Source organism: Schistocerca gregaria, chromosome 11, assembly GCF_023897955.1.
Source record: "Schistocerca gregaria isolate iqSchGreg1 chromosome 11, iqSchGreg1.2, whole genome shotgun sequence".
In the NCBI taxonomy this organism is placed as follows: domain Eukaryota; kingdom Metazoa; phylum Arthropoda; class Insecta; order Orthoptera; family Acrididae; genus Schistocerca; species Schistocerca gregaria.
The window spans coordinates 108,174,550-108,194,666 of record NC_064930.1 but is presented as its reverse complement, the minus strand read 5'-3'; the positions used below and the strand labels follow the sequence as shown (position 1 = coordinate 108,194,666).

Below are 20,117 nucleotides of genomic sequence, written 5' to 3'. Positions count from 1 at the left end.
TTCCTTCCCTCTTTCCTGACGAAGCAGCCACCGGTTGCGAAAGTTCGAAATTTTGTGTCTGTGTGTGTTATTTTATTGTGACTGTCTACCAGCGCTTTCCCGCTTGGTAAGTCTTGGAATCATTGTTAAAAACAAAGATTACAAGACTTACCAAGCGGGAAAGCGCCGGCAGACAGGCACAATGAACAAAACACACAAACACACACACAGAATTACTAGCTTTCACAACCGATGGTTGCTTCTTCAGGAAAGAGGGAAGGAGAGGGAAAGACGAAAGGATGTGGGTTTTAAGGGAGAGGGTAAGGAGTCATTCCAATCCCGGGAGCGCAAAGACTTCCCTTAGGGGGAAAAAAGGACAGGTGTACACTCGCGCGCGCACACACACACATATCCATCCGCACATACACAGACACAAGCAGACAGTATATACTGAGTAGACATCTCCAGTTTTTGCCTCTTAATACCAATGCACATCCCTGAGGATGAAAATATTTTCAGTGATGTTGATACTGGTTCCAGGATGGAGAGGGCAGGCCTGCTGTCAGAAGGGCACCCTTGGAGTGCATGTTGGGTGGCTTCAGTTAGTGTGGAGTGTTAGTGTCAGGGGGAGCAGCTTCATTTTCAGCACACTCAGCATCAAGGTTTTAAGGTTATTGGTGTGTACGTGTGGCAGGCTGATAACCACTCATATGTGCTCCACAGATCCCACAGAAGACGGGGGGGATGTAGCGAGTCAAGGTATTCCTTACCGAGATAGTCATAACTGTGGCAAACTTAATCTCTGCACTCTGTTATACTGCAGAACTGCATTATAACTGTGTGTGTGTGTGTGTGTGTGTGTGTGTGTGTGTGTGTGTGTGTGTGTGTGTGTGTGTACATCACGAAAGATGCTTATTATCTTGTACTGGTAGCTTCGTATAGACACAGTTAACTGGTATTTTTAAGGAAAAACATTTACCTACCTCTTTTGCAGTTATAAAAGACTACAATACTGCTTTGTACGTTTATGAGTAACGTTTATGAAACTACAGCCGTAATTTTTCCCGAGGGCATGCAACTTTACTGTATGATTAGATGATGATGGCGTTCTCTTGGGTAAAATATTCCAGAGGTAAAATAGTCCCCCATTCGGATCTTCGAGCGGGGACTACTCAAGAGGACGTCGTTATCAGGAGAAAGAAAACTGGCATTCTACGGATCGGAGTGTGGAATGTCAGATCCCTTAATCGGGCAGGTAGGTTAGAAAATTTAAAAAGGGAAATGGATAGGCTAATGTTAGATACAGTGGGAACTAGTGAAGTTCGGTGGCAGGAGGAACAAGACTTCTGGTCAGGTGAATTCAGGGTTATAAATACAAAATCAAATAGGGGTAATACAGTAGTAGGTTTAATAATGAATAAAAAAAACAGGAGTGTGGGTAAGCTACTACAAACAGCATAGTGAACGTATTATAGTGGCTAAGATAGACATGAAGCCCACACCTACTACAGTAGTACAATTTTATATGCCAACTAGCTCTGGAGATGACGAAGAAATTGAAGAAATGTATGATGAGAGAAAAGAAATTTTTCAGGTAGTGGTGGGAGACGAAAATTTAATAGTCATGGGTGACTGGAATTCGATGTTAGGAAAAGGGAGAGAAGGAAACATAGGAGTTAAATATGGATTGGGGCTAAGAAATGAAAGAGGAAGCAGTCTGGTAGAATTTTGCACAGAGCGTAACTTAATCATAGCTAACACTTGGTTCAAGAATCGTAAAAGAAGGTTGTATACATGAAAGAATCCTGGAGATACTAAAAGGTGACAGAGATTTATGAACCAGGTTTTAAATTGTAGGACATTTCCAGGGGCAGATGTGGACTCTGACCACAGTCTATCCTATATGAACTGTGATTAAAACTGAAGAAATTGCAAGGAGAAGGGACCTTGATAAACTGACTAAACCAGAGGTTGTACAGAGTTTCAGTGAGAGGATAAGGGAACAACTGACAGGAATGGGGGAAAGAAATACAGTAGAAGACGAATGGGTAGGAGGAAGGGATGAAGTAGTGAAGGCAGCAGAGGATCAAGTAAGTAAAAAGATGAGGGCTAGTAGAAATCCTTGGGTAACAGAAGAAATATTGAATTTAATTGATGAAAGGATAAAATATAAAAATGTAGTAAATGAAGCAGGCAAAAAGGAATACAAACGTCTCAAAAATGAGATCGACAGGAAGTGCAAATGGCTAAGCAGAGATGGCTAGAGGACAAATGTAAGAATGTAGAGGCTCATCTCACTAGGGGTAAGATAGATACAGCCTATAGGAAAATTAGAGAGACCTTTGGAGAAAAGAGAGCAACTTGTATGAATATCAAGAGCTTTGATGCAAATCCAGTTCTACGCAAAGAGGGGAAAGCAGAATATAGATGGTCTATACAATGGCGATGTACTTGATGACAATATTATGGAAATCGAAGAGGATGTAGATGAAGATGAAATGGGAGATACGATACTGCGTGAAGAGTTTGACAGAGCACTGAAAGACCTGAGTCGAAACAAGGACCCGGGAGTAGACAACATTCCATTAGAACTACTGATGGCCTTGGGAGAGCCGCTCATGTCAAAACTCTACCTTCTGGTGAACAAGAGGTACGAGACAGGCGAAATACCCTCAGAATATAATAATTCCGATTCCAAAGAAACCAGGTGTTGACAGATGCGAAAATTACCGAACTATCAGTTTAATAAGTCACAGCTGCAAAATACTAACGCGAATTATTCACAGACGAATGGAAAACCTGGTAGAAGCCGACCTCGGGGAAGATCAGTTTGGATTTTGTAGAAATGTTGGAACACAAGGCAATACTGACCTTACGACTTATCTTAGAAGAAAGATTAAGAGAAAGCAAACCTACGTTTCTAAGATTTGTAGACTTGGAGAAAGCTTTTGATGATGTTGACTGGAATACTCTCTTTCAAATTCTAAAAGGTGGCAGAGGTAAAATACAGAAAGCGAAAGGCTATTTACAATTTGTACAGAAACCAGATGGCAGTTATAAGAGCTGAGGGACATGAAAGAGAAGCAGTGGTTGGGAAGGGAGTAAGACAGGGTTGTAGCCTCTCCCCTATGTTATTCAATCAGTATATTGAGAAAGCAGTAAATGAAACCAAAGAAAAATTTGGAGTAGGTATTAAAATCCAGGGAGAAGAAATATAAACTTTGAGGTTCGCCGATGACATTGTAATTCTGTCAGAGACAGCATAGGACTTGGAAGAGCAGTTGAACAGAATGGACAGTGCCTTGAAAGGAGGATATAAGATAAACATCAACAAAAGCAAGACGAGGATAATGGAATGTAGTAGAATTAAGTCGGGTATGCTGAGGTAATTAGATTAGGAAATGAGACACTTAAAGTAGTAAAGGAGTTTTGCTACTTGGGGAGCAAAATAACTGATGATGGTCGAAGTAGAGAGGATATAGAATGTAGACTGGCAATGGCAAGGAAAGCTTTTCTGAATAAGAGAAATTTGTACACATCGAGTATAGATTTAAGTGTCAGGAAGATGTTTCTGAAAGTATTTGTATGGAGTGTAGCCATGGAAGTGAAACATGGACGATAAATAGTTTGGACAAGAAGAGAATAGAAGCTTTCGAAATGTGGTGCTACAGAAGAATGTTGAAGATTAGGTGGGTAGATCAGGTAACTAATGAGGAGGTATTGAATGGGTTTGGGGAGAAGCGAAGGTTGTGGCACAACTTGACTAGAAGAAGGGATCACAAATTTAGCAGTGGAGGGTAAAAATCGTAGAGGGAGACCAAGAGATGAATACACTAAGCATATTCAGAAGGATGTAGGTTGCAGTAGGTACTGGGAGATGAAGCAGCTTGTACAGGATAGAGTAGCTTGGAGAGCTGCGTCAAACCAGTCTCAGGACTGAAGACAACAACAACAACGTTTGAGCACTTCCCAGCAGGCGACTGCGCATGCACAGTTGAGTCGCACATGAGCAGACCTTCTCCCGCTTAGTGCTGTTAGCTGTATCAGCAGTAGCAACAAGGAGCAAGATGCTACCCAGAAATTTTTTTCTGGCTCGCCCAAGCTGACAGATTCGCGCAGAGTTGTAGTGTGGAGGAGTAAGCTGCATGTGACTCACGGTTACGTTCATTGATTTTGCTGTTTCCTCTTTGTTTGTAGTTCTCATGTCAAATGAAAACAAAACGGATTTCTGTGGCTGGGAGCTACCAAGTTAATAAAAATATTCACATACTTAAGGAAGACGAAATTATGTTACTAGTTTCAATTTTATTTCCACACATTTTTAGCAGTCAAGCATTAATCTCCTTGCAGAAAAATGAAGGTATTTTTGTCGGTTTTGGCTTTTATTAATCTTTTCCGCTGAGGCTGTCAATGTACTGGAATGAAGTGTTTCATTCCACACTATTGGCTAGTTTCGACTGCTCGCTGAATTTCAAGTGCACTTTCTCTTCTTCTGGCACATATGGCATTATGCCATAGTAACGAACCAAACATGTAATAATACAGTACTGGTACTCCAAGAAAATTTGCAACCCGAAAACCACATTGAAAAACTTGATATCAGGTTGGACCTACTTCATTGTGGATGTGGGCATGTGACGTGCACTTTGTGCCGAATTACGCATTTCAGTACGATTCCCCCCCATGAACCATGGACCTTGCCGTTGGTGGGGAGGCTTGCGTGCCTCAGCGATACAGATGGCCGTACCGTAGGTGCAACCACAACGGAGGGGTATCTGTTGAGAGGCCAGACAAACGTGTGGTTCCTGAAGAGGGGCAGCAGCCTTTTCAGTAGTTGCAGGGGCAACAGTCTGGATGATTGACTGATCTGGCCTTGCAACATTAACCAAAACGGCCTTGCTGTGCTGGTACTGCGAACGGCTGAAAGCAAGGGGAAACTACAGCCGTAATTTTTCCCGAGGACATGCAGCTTTACTGTATGATTAAATGATGATGGCATCCTCTTGGCTAAAATATTCCGGAGGTAAAATAGTCCCCCATTCGGATCTCCGGGCGGGGACTACTCAGGAGGATGTCGTTATCAGGAGAAAGAAAACTGGCATTCTACGGATCGGAGAGTGGAATGTCAGATCCCTTAATCGAGCAGGTAGGTTAGAAAATTTAAAAAGGGAAATGGATAGGTTAAAGTTAGATATAGTGGGAATTAGTGAGGTTCGGTGGCAGGAGGAAGAAGACTTCTGGTCAGGTGACTACAGGGTTATAAACACAAAATCAAATAGGGGTAATGCAGGAGTAGGTTTAATAATGAATAGGAAAATAGGAATGCGGGTAAGCTACTACAAACAGCATAGTGAACGCATTATTGTGGCCAAGATAGATACGAAGCCCACACCTACTACAGTAGTACAAGTTTATATGCCAACTAGCTCTGCAGATGATGAAGAAATTGAAGAAATGTACGATGAAATAAAAGAAATTATTCAGATAGTGAATGGAGACGAAAATTTAATAATAATGGGTGACTGGAATTCGAGTGTAGGAAAAGGGAGAGAAGGAAACATAGTAGGTGAATATGGATTGGGGCTAAGAAATGAAAGAGGAAGCCGCCTAGTAGAATTTTGCACAGAGCACAACTTAATCATAGCTAACACTTGGTTTAAGAATCATGAAAGAAGGTTGTATACGTGGAAGAACCCTGGAGATACTAAAAGGTATCAGATAGATTATATAATGGTAAGACAGAGATTTAGGAACCAGGTTTTAAGTTGTAAGACATTTCCAGGGGCAGATGTGGACTCTGACCACAATCTATTGGTTATGACCTGTAGATTAAAACTGAAGAAACTGCAAAAATGTGAGAAATTAAGGAGATGGGACCTGGATAAACTGAAAGAACCAGAGGTTGTACAGAGTTTCAGAGAGAGCATAAGGGAACAATTGACAGGAATAGGGGAAAGAAATACAGTAGAAGAAGAATGGGTAGCTCTGAGGGATGTAGTAGTGAAGGCAGCAGAGGATAAAGTAGGTACAAAGACGAGGGCTGCTAGAAATCCTTGGGTAACAGAAGAAATATTGAATTTAATTGATGAAAGGAGAAAATATAAAAATGCAGTAAATGAAGCAGGCAAAAAGGAATACAAACGTCTCAAAAATGAGATCGACAGGGAGTGCAAAATGGCTAAACAGGGATGGCTAGAGGACAAATGTAAGGATGTAGAAGCTTATCTCACTAGGGGTAAGATAGATACTGCCTACAGGAAAATTAAAGAGACCTCTGGAGAGAAGAGAACCACGTGTATGAATATCAAGAGCTCAGATGGCAGCCCAGTTCTAAGCAAAGAAGGGAAGGCAGAAAGGTGGAAGGAGTATATAGAAGGCTTATACAAGGGCAATGTACTTGAGGACAATATTATTGAAATAGAAGAGGATGTAGATGAAGACGAAATGAGAGATACGATACTGCGTGAAGAGTTTGACAGAGCACTGAAAGACCTGAGTCGAAACAAGGCCCCCGGAGTAGACCACATTCCATTAGAACTACTGACGGCCTTGGGAGAGCCAGTCATGACAAAACTCTACCAGCTGGTGAGCAAGATGTATGAGACAGGCGAAATACCCTCAGACTTCAAGAAGAATATAATAATTCCAATCCCAAAGAAAGCAGGTGCTGACAGATGTGAAAATTACCGAACTAACAGTTTAATAAGCCACGGCTGCAAAATACTAACGCGAATTCTTTACAGACGAATGGAAAAACTGGTAGATGCAGACCTCGGGGAGGATCAGTTTGGATTCCGTCGAAATGTTGGAACACGTGAGGCAATACTGACCTTACGACTTATCTTAGAAGAAAGATTAAGAAAAGGCAAACCTACGTTTCTAGCATTTGTAGACTTAGAGAAAGCTTTTGACAATGTTGACTGGAATACTCTTTTTCAAATTCTAAAGGTGGCAGGGGTAAAATACAGGGAGCGAAAGGCTATTTATAATTTGTACAGAAACCAGATGGCAGTAATAAGAGTCGAGGGGCATGAAAGGGAAGCAGTGGTTGGGAAAGGAGTGAGACAGGGTTGTAGCCTCTCCCCGATGTTATTCAATCTGTATATTGAGCAAGCAGTAAAGGAAACAAAAGAAAAATTTGGAGCAGGTATTAAAATTCATGGAGACGAAGTAAAAACTTTGAGGTTCGCCGATGACATTGTAATTCTGTCAGAGATGGCAAAGGACTTGGAAGAGCAGTTGAACGGAATGGACAGTGTCTTGAAAGGAGGATATAAGATGAACATTAACAAAAGCAAAACGAGGATAATGGAATGTAGTCAAATTAAATCGGGTGATGCTGAGGGAATTAGATTAGAAAATGAGACACTTAAAGTAGTAAAGGAGTTTTGCTATTTAGGAAGTAAAATAACTGATGATGGTCGAAGTAGAGAGGATATAAAATGTAGACTGGCAATGGCAAGGAAAGCGTTTCTGAAGAAGAGAAATTTGTTAACATCGAATATAGATTTATGTATCAGGAAGTAGTTTCTGAAAGTATTTGTTTGGAGTGTAGCCATGTATGGAAGTGAAACATGGACGATAACTAGTTTGGACAAGAAGAGAATAGAAGCTTTCGAAATGTGGTGCTACAGAAGAATACTGAAGATAAGGTGGATAGATCACGTAACTAATGAGGAGGTATTGAACAGGATTGGGGAGAAGAGAAGTTTGTGGCACAACTTGACTAGAAGAAGGGATCGGTTGGTAGGACATGTTTTGAGGCATCAAGGGATCACAAATTTAGCATTGGAGGGCAGCGTGGAGGGTAAAAATCGTAGAGGGAGACCGAGAGATGAGTACACTAAGCAGATTCAGAAGGATGTAGGTTGCAGTAGGTACTGGGAGATGAAGCGGCTTGCACAGGATAGAGTAGCATGGAGAGCTGCATCAAACCAGTCTCAGGACTGAAGACAACAACAACAGTACGATTTACAAAATTCTAATTCTTTTGGTGTATGTAGCCTCCGACAACAAGTACCATTAGCAACTTGTCAATTGCAGTCTTTCTCCTGTTGTCAAGATAGCGATATTTAGTACACTATGGATAGCTTCTGTTTCTTTTACGGCGTAGTGTAAAATCACTTACTGCTTTATTTCTAACAAGTGACGGGAAAATGTTGCGAATGGTGGTCCGAGAAAGCGTTACTTCCAAAGTAAATTCCCTTTTACAGAAGACAAATTGTGTTACATGTGACCATGTGCGATGAATTGCTTACATCACAGGGACGCTGAGTCTCAATTAAAACATAATACTTTGAAGACCAGCCACTTAGAAAAATTTCGAACCCAGAAGAGCAGACATTTGTCAGTATATAAAATTTTATTGGCACATATATGTGAGGTATCTTAAACTATAACACACGCAAAAAACACCAATATTTTATGTGAAAGCTTAGCTTTCCTGTAGCTACACAATGTGTACCCTCAACAATCATTATTTCCATGCTTCGAAAACTAACAGCGGTGTGTGTGGTGTAATTCAAATTTATACTTTTCATAATATGAGAATATGCAGCGTACATGTTGCTGCACGTCAATGATCTTTAGGAAACGCGATATTTTTTTCTTTTCTTTTTGTCTGGGTTTTGTTTTGTAAAGTGGTGGGAAGTTCTATGCCAGTGTGTAAAACCTTAACTATTTAAAAGATTTATAAGTTTTACAGTTCTGAGGGAAAGTATAATATCACATGACACGGAAAAAATTTGTTTTCAACCAGGAGAAAATGTCTTCTTAACCAACAACTTTGGGAATTTTTTTCCTAGTGCACGTGTACATCCTGATATGTAAATGTGTATATATTGTCAGAAATAAAAATAATTTTTAATAAAATAAAGATGCCATCATCCTTTTAAATCGTACAGCTTTGGCAACGCTGTGCAGTGGGTGCAAGGTATAGGGCCGACTGGTGCCGGACAGTTCGCTGAGGTATACAGGCTGTCCAGATAAGACGGAACGCTTCAAGGCTGTGGAAAACCTACCCACGATGTTACAGCTCTGTTACTTGTTGTTCGGGCAGAACTGTGAATTATTAGGAAATGTACGTATAGACTCTTCATTTAGATAAAAGAAATTTCATCAACTGCTGAATTAATTAATTTTTTAGCAAAGAAGGCATCTGAAAAATTAAACAGAAAAGTGGGGAAGTTTTCCTGCGTGAGGAAATAAAAAAGAATACGAAGGTGGACGAGTGATAGTCATTTACACATTCGTGGCCGCTGTAATAACATTTCCCCTTTATATATTAGATATTTATTTATGTTGTTTTTGTTGTTGTTGTTGTTGTGGTCTTCAGTCCTGAGACTGGTTTTATGCAGCTCTCCATACTACTCTATCCTGTGCAAGCTTCTTCATCTCCCAGTACTTACTGCAACCTACATCCTTCTGAACCTGCTTAGTGTATTGGTTCAAATGGCTCTGAGCACTATGGGACTTAACTTCTGCCCTAGAATTTAGAATGCCCTAGAATTTAGAACTACTTAAACCTAACTAACCTAAGGACATCACACACATCCATGCCCGAGGAAGGATTCGAACCTGCGACCGTTGCGGTTCCAGGCTGTAGCACCTAGAACCGCTCGACCACTCTGGCCGGCGAAGTCTAGGGGAATGATGACCTCAGATGTTAAGTCCTAAAGTGCTTAGAGCCATCTGAACCATCATGAAATGAATAAATGAGTAAGCTTAGCAATCACCACATTTGACATATAACTTCCAGGTTTGTGCTCCCTACATTATAGAAAGCAGTGAACTTCCAGACTGCACCAGCTTCTTTTCGAGAGTGCGACCGCCTGCTGTTACTGACACTTTCGGGCTTGGAGAAGAACGTTCACCAGAAATAGAGGAAGTTATGCTGTGAGGCTCGCACTTCCCTCCTGTGTATTCACGTTCCTGCACCGCCATAAAAACTTCACTTCAGGTGCACGCCACAGCTGACAATTTTTGTCAAACACTGCAACAGGTGCCACACTAACCAGTACGAGATCTGATGAACATGGAGAGTATCGTTTGTAGAGTGCTTTTTAAAATGGTAGTATATATAGCGCAATAAATTGCAGTAATCGCAAAAAGAAGACATCACATTTCATACTTTAGGTTTAGTGAAGATAAACGCTTCTTTTTAGAAGCAATAAAAGGTTAGTAAATAGTGGAAGAAAAAGAATTTTCTCAGAAAGATGTCGTACACCAGCACAGGAACACTGAATTTCGTTTGCTGCACATTGAGCCAAACCAATTTATAAATGTGAAAAAAATACTTTTACAGAATGCAGTACCTACATTGTTTATCATACCAAATAAGCCTCCGAAACCGTCACTGCAGAGAGAACTGCCGCAAAGGCGCCACAACAAACACAATAAAACTGTTTACTAATACAGAAGAAACTACTACTACTACAATTGTTGATACACCAGAGGTAAAAAGGTAATTTCCAAGAATGTTGGCCTATCGAATCCGCGGCCTGGAAACAATATATTATATATATAAAAAATAGAAAGAAACTTCCACATGGGAAAAATATATTAAAAACAAAGATTCCAAGACTTACCAAGCGGGAAAGCGCCGGCAGACAGGCACATGAACAAAACACACAAACACACACACACAGAATTGCTAGCTTTCGCAACCGATGGTTGCTTCTTCAGGAAGGAGAGGGAAAGACGAAAGGATGTAGGTTTTAAGGGAGAGGGTAAGGAGTCATTCCAATCCCGGGAGCGGAAAGACTTCCCTTAGGGGAAAAAAAGGACAGATGTACACTCGCGCGCACACACACACACACACACACACACACACACACACACACACACACACACATATCCATCCGCACATACACAGACACAAGCAGACATATTTAAAGGCAAAGAGTAAGGGCAGAGATGTCAGTCGAGGCGGAAGTATAGAGGCAAAGAAGTTGTTGAAAGACAGGTGAGGTATGAGCGGCAGCAACTTGAAATTAGTGGAGGTTGAGGCCTGGCGGATATCGAGAAGAGAGGATATACTGAAGGGCGAGTTCCCATCTCCGGAGTTCGGATAGGTTGGTGTTGGTGGGGGGAAGTATCCAGATAACTCGGACGGTGTAACACTGTGCCAAGATGTGCTGGCCGTGCATCAAGGCATGTTTAGCCACAGGGTGATCCTCATTACCAACAAACACTGTCTGCCTGTGTCCATTCATGCGAATGGACAGTTTGTTGCTGGTCATTCCCACATAGAAAGCGTCACAGTGCAGGCAGGTCAGTTGGTAAATCACATGGGTGCTTTCACACGTGGCTCTCCCTTTGATCGTGTACACCTTCCGGGTTACAGGACTGGAGTAGGTGGTGGTGGGAGGGTGCATAGGACAGGTTTTACACCGGGAGCGGTTGCAAGGGTAGGAGCCAGAGGGTAGGGAAGGTGGTTTGGGGATTTCATAGGGATGAACCAAGAGGTTATGAAGGTTAGGTGGATGGCGGAAAGACACTCTGGGTGGAGTGGGGAGGATTTCATGAAGGATTGATCTCATTTCGGGGCAGGATTTTAGGAAGTCGTATCCCTGCTGGAGAGCCACATTCAAGGTCTGATCCAGTCCCGGGAAGTATTCTGTCACAAGTGGGGCACTTTTGGGGTTCTTCTGTGAGAGGTTCTGGGTTTGAGGGGATGAGGAAGTGGCTCTGGTTATCTGCTTCTGTACCAGGTTGGGAGGGTAGTTGCGGGATGCAAAAGCTGTTTTCAGGTTGTTGGTGTAATGGTCGAGGGATTCAGGACTGGAGCAGATTCGTTTGCCACGAAGGCCTAGGCTGTAGGGAAGAGACCGTTTGATATGGAATGGGTGGCAGCTGTCATAATGGAGGTACTGTTGCTTGTTGGTGGGTTTGATGTGGACGGATGTGTGCAGCTGGCCATTGGACAGATGGAGGTCAACGTCTAGGAAAGTGGCATGGGATTTGGAGTAGGACCAGGTGAATCTGATGGAACCAAAGGAGTTGAGGTTGGAGAGGAAATTCTGGAGAGTCCAGTGAAGAACAACTAGCTTGGGTAGTTCAGATGGTAGAGCACTTACTTGCTAAAAGCAAAGGTCCCGAGTTCGAGTCTCGGTCCGGCACACAGTTTTAATCTGCCAGGAAGTTTCATAACTGCAGTGTTCGATTTAGCCAATGGCAAAGTGAATATTTCATAGCACACAAACAAATATAAATAAAGGAAAGAAGTAAGTAGACATATCGCTTGATAATTTCCATTGTGCTTTTTTTTCATCGGAGATGTGGTTAAGAGTTTGGGGTATAAAGGGACCAAACTACAGGAACATCAGTGGGTATGGTTAGGCTGGGGTGTAAGACGATATCTCAAACAAATGTGAATGAAGCAAAGAAATTGCTACTCTTGTTTGCTATAAATAGTCCTATATGGCTCTTTCTTTCCGAATTTGTCGTGGTTTCCATATCGTGATTTCCGAGGGTTTGGAACAGTTTGGACATAACAATAGAACTAAATTGTAGAATATTAAAGGAAAGGGGGCAGGGTGGTTTTGTTGCTAAACCATCACAAATTTTACTGCTCCATATTTTATTCAAAGGAAGTCATAATTTATAGTTTATGCTTTAGTTAATTACAAGTATAAGGTCTTCAGAAATATGTCATAGACAAAGTAAATACTAAATGTCCCATTTTACATAGTATACTGACAATTCTACTGCTCAAAATGTTGACGGGAACCACGATTTGGTAGCAAGTGCAATCGTAAATTATAGGAGGGTTTAGGTCCTATAGTCTGTCCAAAATTAGTTTACGGTCGACAGCGCGGATGGAAATGGTAGGTGGAAATATGACACGGACAGCCCACCAGCCACATCACAGTTACATGATGGTTCAAAGCAGAACGGTTAGCATCAGCACCTGATCCTGTGCGAATAACCTTACGTTAGTCTCATGTATGAAATAGTGATGACACAATGACTGCCAAATGGCAAGGAAACAGAACTAAAATTCTGGAGTGAAGCATAATTACTGTTGGAACATTTGTTCAGAGTGTGTGTCTTTTTGATACAAGCCAAAAAGATCAGTACTGCCTGCTTTTCACTTAGAAATCTTTCTCAGTGTATGGCCCACAAACAGGACTGGTAGCATACTTTTATTCAATCTGTCTTATAGCACTTTCTTATTAAGCAGCGCAGCTAAAAATCTAACAAAATGCACATTCTAACATTGAAATTCTTCTACTTACATCCTTTATGGTACTTAAGATTAATATTAAAGACTAAATTTAGTAGTCACTGATTTGACTTACAACTATTCTTAACATAAGCCAAGACATTCATATAAAACCTATCCTGCTATTTCAGCATGATGTTTTACAAATTCAGTTTTTTTCATAGTATCTCCGGTTTTGCTGCGTGTCTTCTGCTTTTAGTGAGTGTCATAGTTACATACTTCAGTGATCGAAAATGAAGTTACAAAATCTCAACTTTGAAGAAACCCACCAACAGTGATTTTGTGTTCCAATTTTCGTCTCTTAGAAATCAGGGTAATTTCCAAGAAAGTTTGCCTATCGAAGGCGCGGGCTTCTAACGACAGATATCGAACGTGCGATTCTAAATCGATCAGTGTTTCTAAAATAGTTGTAATTACAAATGAAGCGACTTGCCTCACTCGTCGTCGACGTTATCGTCATGAGAAAGTCCATTTGATGTGAATGCTACGGGAAGCATTCCTTTTTTGCTGTAACCTGGGTAGACTCGGCCAGTGTCACGCAAAAGTATGGGTAGAGCGTCACATTTCCGACAAAAATTCAAACAATTTTCTGCATTGCATAAGTATGGAATCAGAGTCTTCCACGTGAGGCACTCTGCCGAAGTAACATCTACAATACCAGACATACCACTAACTACCGTCATAAATCGTTTGGGGCTTCTAGCATCTCACAAATAATTAGTGATGGGCAGGAAATCGCGTATCTGTTAGAAATCACAATGATTGAGAAGTCACAGATATCACAATAACAACATTACAGATTCTAATTGGGATTTCAGTCACAGTTAGCAGTCGCAAGTAGCATTTCACATTCAACGCCGTGACCCATCTGTTGGCCGAATTCCGTACTGCCTTCTGCGATTTCAGTGACAAGTTGCGGCTAGAAGTCGCAAGTAGCAACTAAAAAGCGCAGTTAACATTCTTTTCCTTGTGCCATCTGTTGACCGATGTACGTACTTCGTTATGTGAGCCTTCGGCCTAACGAGATCGATGTGCTGTGTGAGCATATGAAGGGCTTATTTCAATAGTGGTACAAGTCCATTTTTGTTCATTTTGAGACACAGAGTCGTAAACTTAAATGAGCGCTGAAAAATCTGCAGTTGAGATACCAGAAATATTCAAGCATATGGCTTCTTGCTATGTTTGTTTGGATCATTAATTTCAGAAGCATTATAGACAGAAAAGTGGAGGTAATGGGCTTGTACCACTATTGAAATAAGCCCTTCATATTATATTATGACATGCACATTCAGCAGCAGTTATGATTGGTTAAACTCAGCTGTGACTCTGAATGTATTATATTAACAAGAAGCAACTTTGCCTTTTTCTCCTGAAAACATCAAGTAACGTCACAAATGTGTTTGATTCTGCTTCCAATATGACAGTTTTGGTTAATACTCCACATGCCTACATGACTTTGCAATGTTAACACAGCAGAACTCAGTGTAGTGAAATGAAAACAGTATTATTGAGTCACATGAATGCCTCACTTTTGTTCCGACACAGTTCAAGACTCGAGATAAAAGTTTTACACCTGGTGTACTACAGGGCAACTTCACACACAAGAACTTTTTGCCGACACTACTACCACCTACATAAGTAAGCTTTTCCTGTGTTACTTTCAAGTAATGCTCTTAAGATATTCCTGATGTAACTGGAAGATCTGTACTTCTCACTTTCATATCAACAGCCTCAAAATGCATATTGTAGACTTTGGGATATGTTAGAGGTCAGTGTCACAACAAGATTGTGGAGAAAGGGGGGGGGGGGGGGGGGGGGGCAGCATGTCACTCTCCAACAAGTGTTTACCAATAAATAAGTGGCGAAAAATTACGGGTATAGGACAGCTTAACATGTGGAAAATGAGCTTTTCATTATTCACTCACAGTATTTAACATTTATTATTCTTTTAAAATCGCACAACTACTTTAATAAACCACAGTTTAATCACTCACCTGCACACTTATTTCACAATTATGTCACTTTTAAACTGCAAATCCTCTAAGAGCTGTCTTGAACCTTCACGAGACTCTCTCAACGTCCTTGATGTGGATAGATACGTACAGCAACCAGTAATCAGAGTCAGAACCGTGTCTGCAAAATCACAAGGATTATTAAACAATTTTTGCTGTCACTAATTACAAGCAATATAATTGACAGAGTAGATTGCTAATATTTGCTGTAATGAAAGCCTCTCAATGGGTTATATTTCACATTTGCAAGAACGATCTCACTGAAGTAGTTAAGTCCATCGAAACACTTAGAAACTAACCTATCGTCTGACGAAAACGGTCTAAACACGCAGTGGCAATTTCTCCAGATCTGTTGACAATGATATTTTGAGTTATCACTATACTGAGTGACTGAAATGTACTTCGGGTACCTGTGAACATAACAATATGTTAGAATTCACTTTCTAAACACGAACTATTCCAGTACTGTGTGGCTATTTACATATTAATTACACTATTAATATTTTCACAGTTGTTTTTGTAATACAAAATTAAAGCCAACGGAAGAACAAACGTAAAACATACTTACCAATGACAGGTTTGTTGTGATGCAATTTTCAGTGTGGACAGATGTTACTTTTTCATGCAGTGGTTGTTGTTGTTGTGGTCTTCAGTCCTGAGACTGGTTTGATGCAGCTCTCCATGCTAATCTATCCTGTGCAAGCTCCTTCATCTCCCAGTACCTACTGCAACCTACATCCTTCTGAATCTGCTTAGTGTATTCATCTCTTGCTCTCCCTCTACGATTTTTACCCTCCACGTTGCCCTCCAATGCTAAATTTGTGATCCCTTGATGCCTCAGAACATGTCCTACTAACCGATCCCTTCTTCTTGTCAAGTTGTGCCACAAACTCCTCTTATCCCCAATTCTATTCAATACCTCCTCATTAGTTACATGATCTACTCACCTAATCTTCAACATTCTTCTGTAACACCACATTTCAAAAGCTTCTATTCTCTTCTTGTCCAAACTATTTATTTTCCTGTTTCACTTCCATACATGGCTACACTCCATACAAATACTTTCAGAAACGACTTCCTGACACTTAAATCTATACTCGATGTTAACAAATTTCTCTTCTTCATTGTCAGTGTACATTTTATATCCTCTCTACTTCGACCATCATCAGTTATTTTGTTCCCCAAATAGCAAAACTCCTTTACTACTTTAAGTGTCTTATTTCCTAATCTAATTCCCTCAGTATCACCCGACTTAATTCGACTACATTCAATTATCCTCGATTTGCTTTTGTTGATGTTCATTTATATCCACCTTTCAAGACACTCTCCATTCCGTTCAAATGCTCTTCCAAGTCCTTTGCTGTGTCTGACAGAATTACAATGTCATCTTCGAACCTCAAAGTTCTTATTTCTTCTCCATGGACTTTAATACCTACTCCCTGTATCTTACCCCTGCCACCTTTAGAATTTGAAAGAGAGTATTCCAGTCAACATTTTCAAAAGCTTTCTCTAAGTCTACAAACGCTAGAAATGTAGGCTTGCCTTTCCTTAATCTATTTCCTAAGATAAGTCGTACGGTTAGTATTGCCTCACGTGTTCCAACATTTCTGCGGAATGCAAACTGATCTTCCCCGAGGTCGGCTTCTACCAGTTTTTCCACTCGTCTGTAAAGAATTCAGGTGAGTATTTTGAGCTGTGACTTATTAAACTAATAGTTTGGTAATTTTCACATCTGTCAACACCTGTTTTCTTTGGGATTAGAATTATTATATTCTTCTTGAAGTCTGAGGGTATTTCGCCTGTTTCATACATCTTGCTCACCAGATGGGAGAGTTTTGTCAGGACTGGCTCTCCCAAGGCCATCAGTAGTCTACTCCCGGGGCCTTGTTTCGACTCAGGTCTTTCAGTGCTCTGTCAAACTTTTCACGCAGTATTGTATCTCCCATTTCATCCCATCGCCCTTGTATAGACCCTCTATATAATCCTTCCACCTTTCTGCTTTCCCTTCTTTGGTTAGAACTGGGTTTCCATCAGAGCCCTTGGTACTCATACAAGTGGCTCTCTTTTCTCCAAAGGTCTCTTTAATTTTCCTGTAGGCAGTATCTATCTTACCCCTAGTGAGATAAGCCTCTACATCCTTAAATTTGTCCTCTAGCCATCTCTGCTTAGCCATTTTGCACATCCTGTCGATCTCATTTTTGAGACGTTTGTATTCCCTTTTGCCTGCTTCATTTACTGCATTTTTATATTTTCTCCTTTCATCAATTAAATTCAATATTTCTTCTGTTACCCAAGGATTTCTACTAGCCCTCGTCTTTTTACCTACTTGATCCTCTGCTGCCTTCACTACTTCACCCCTCAGAGCTACCCATTCTTCTTCTACTGTATTTCTTTCCACCATTCTTGTCAATGATTCCCTAATGCTTTCCCTGAAGCTCTCTACGTCTGGTCCTTACAGTTTATCCAGGTCCCATCTCCTCAAATTCCCACCTTTTTGTTGTTTCTTCAGTTTTAACCTACGGTTCATAACCAATAGATTGTGGTCAGAGTCCACATCTGCCCCTGGAAATGTCTTGCAATTTAAAACTTGGTTCCTAAATCTCTGTCTTACCATTATATAATCTATCTGATACCTTCTAGTACCTCCAGGTTTCTTCCATGTATACAACCTCCTTTTATGATTCTTGAACCAAGTGTTAGCTATGATTAAGTTACACTCTGTGCAAAATTCTACCAGACGGCTTCCTCTTTCATTTCTCCCCCCAATCCATATTCACCCTGACTATTAAATTTTCGTCTCCCTTCACTACCTGAATAATTTCTTTTACCTCATCATACATTTCATCAATTTCTTCATCATCTGCAGAGCTAGTTGGCATAGAAACTTGTACTACTGTAGTAGGCATGGGCTTCGTGTCTATCTTGGCCCCAATAATGTGATCACTATGCTGTTAGTAGTAGCTTACCCCCACTCCTATTTTTTTATTCATTATGAAACCTACTCCTGCATTACCCCTATTTGATTTTGTATTTATAACCCTGTATTCACCTGACCAAAAGTCTTGTTCCTCCTGCCACCCAACTTCACTAATTTCCACTATAGCTAACTTCAGCCTATCCATTTCAGTTTTTAAATTTTCTAATCTCCCTGCCCAATTAAGGGATCTGACATTCCACGCTCCGATCTGTAGAATGCCAGTTTTCTTTCTCCTGATAACCACGTCATCTCGAGTACTCCCCGAGATCCAAATGGGGGACAATTTTACCTCCGGAATATTTTACCCAAGAGGACGTCATCATTCATTAACCATACAGTAAAGCTGCATGCCCTCGGGAAAAATTACGGCCGTAGTTTCCCCTTGCTTTCAGCCGTTCGCAGTACCAGCACAGCAAGGCCGTTCCGGTTATTGTTACAAGGCCAGATGAGTCAATCATCCAGACTCTTGCCCTTGCAACTACTGAAAAGGCTGCTGCCCCCATTCAGGAACCACACGTTTGTCTGGCCTCTCAACAGATAACCCTCCGTTGTGGTTGCACCTACGGTACAGCCACCTGTATCACTGAGGCACGCAAGCCTCCCCACGAACGACAAGTTCCATGGTTCATGGGGGTAGGTAAATTGTATAGTCCGGGCTAAACAGATGATAAGGGTAATGTGTTACTCCTGAAACAATATTGGGACAAAATGATGTAATAAAAAACATTGTGTTGTCAAACTACTAAAATCAAATAGTGAATTCTATAATTTTAATAGGGATTCCCATTAAGACCGTATTTTGACCTAGAAATCATGATAATTGCGCGTGAATCTTAATACTTGACATGCCTTTGTATGTTTACATTGTGATCAACTACTTATTGTAGAGAATTTTATATATTTCCTATGTACAGTGTTTGTGAAGTTTACTATAGAAGTGTAGGAGCATTCATCTCCAGACCAATATACATTATTGTATATTGTGAATTTCAGACTTTCCTACAGATCACAAGCAGTGCCACACATGTACATCTGCACCTTCATCTATGTCTACATAGATACTCTGCAAGCCATCTATGGTGCGTTGTAGTATTTCGAGAATTTTGGGGTAAATTCTAGAAACACTTGGCTCTCCACCGTCTAGAACACCCGATATTTTAATGACATGCGTGAGAGAACCTTTTTATTTCACCACATATATCTGTGTGTGCAGGAGTGACAGCTGTCATGAGAAGCCAGGAGCTGCATCAGACGAGCGGCCCTGACAAGTTATGGTCACGTACACCTCGGAAGCCGTATGTGCGGTCCGAGGAGTAGTCAAGTGACACTCTCTGACAGTGAAATAGCAGTGACTGTTGGGAACAAATGAAATATGTTTATCTAGAGACCCATATAGACTCTGTTGTTTGACTTGCTAGGAGCAAGAAGTGTTTTAACAGGGGTTATTAAAACCAAAAGAGACTGGATCCCTCAGACCCAGCATTCACACTTGCTACGGACCAGGAGGTCACACGCATCTTGGCCCAACCAGCATGTAACAACATCCGACAAGCTAGTACAGCAGAAGTCAAATGGGCCATCATGCATATCACCGCTAGGAAGGCCCCTGGTCACGATGGCATTCAAAATTGTGTCCTCCAGGAATTCACGAACAAAGCTGTAGACTACCTAACACACATCACGAATGCCTTACTCGATCACCAACACTTCCCCGCCTTTTGGAAGATGGCCAATGTCCTGATGTTCAGGAAGCCGGGGAAAGACCACTCCCTCCCACAAAATTATAGATCCATCAGTCTGCTGAGCGCGCTCAGCAAGATCGTTGAGAAGGTAATATTAAAACAACTCATCAGGCGCTGCATCACAAACGACACCCTGAGACCGGAGCAATTCGGTTTCAGGAATCACCACTCAACAACACAAC

The 20,117-nt window shown here is 41.1% G+C and overlaps 1 long non-coding RNA gene across 1 annotated transcript in view; it reads right to left on the bottom strand.

The window, feature by feature from the left end:
- The window catches only part of LOC126295374 (uncharacterized), a 33,717-nt gene extending 15,075 nt beyond the window's left edge, over positions 1–18,642 (bottom strand). The window contains exons 1-3 of the long non-coding RNA XR_007552476.1: positions 15,785–18,642; positions 15,516–15,626; positions 15,199–15,337 (exon numbers count right to left, since the gene is read on the bottom strand). This is a non-coding gene — a long non-coding RNA (uncharacterized LOC126295374). The remainder of the gene's footprint in view (positions 1–15,198; positions 15,338–15,515; positions 15,627–15,784) is intronic.
- Between the last annotated feature and the right edge of the window lie 1,475 nt (positions 18,643–20,117).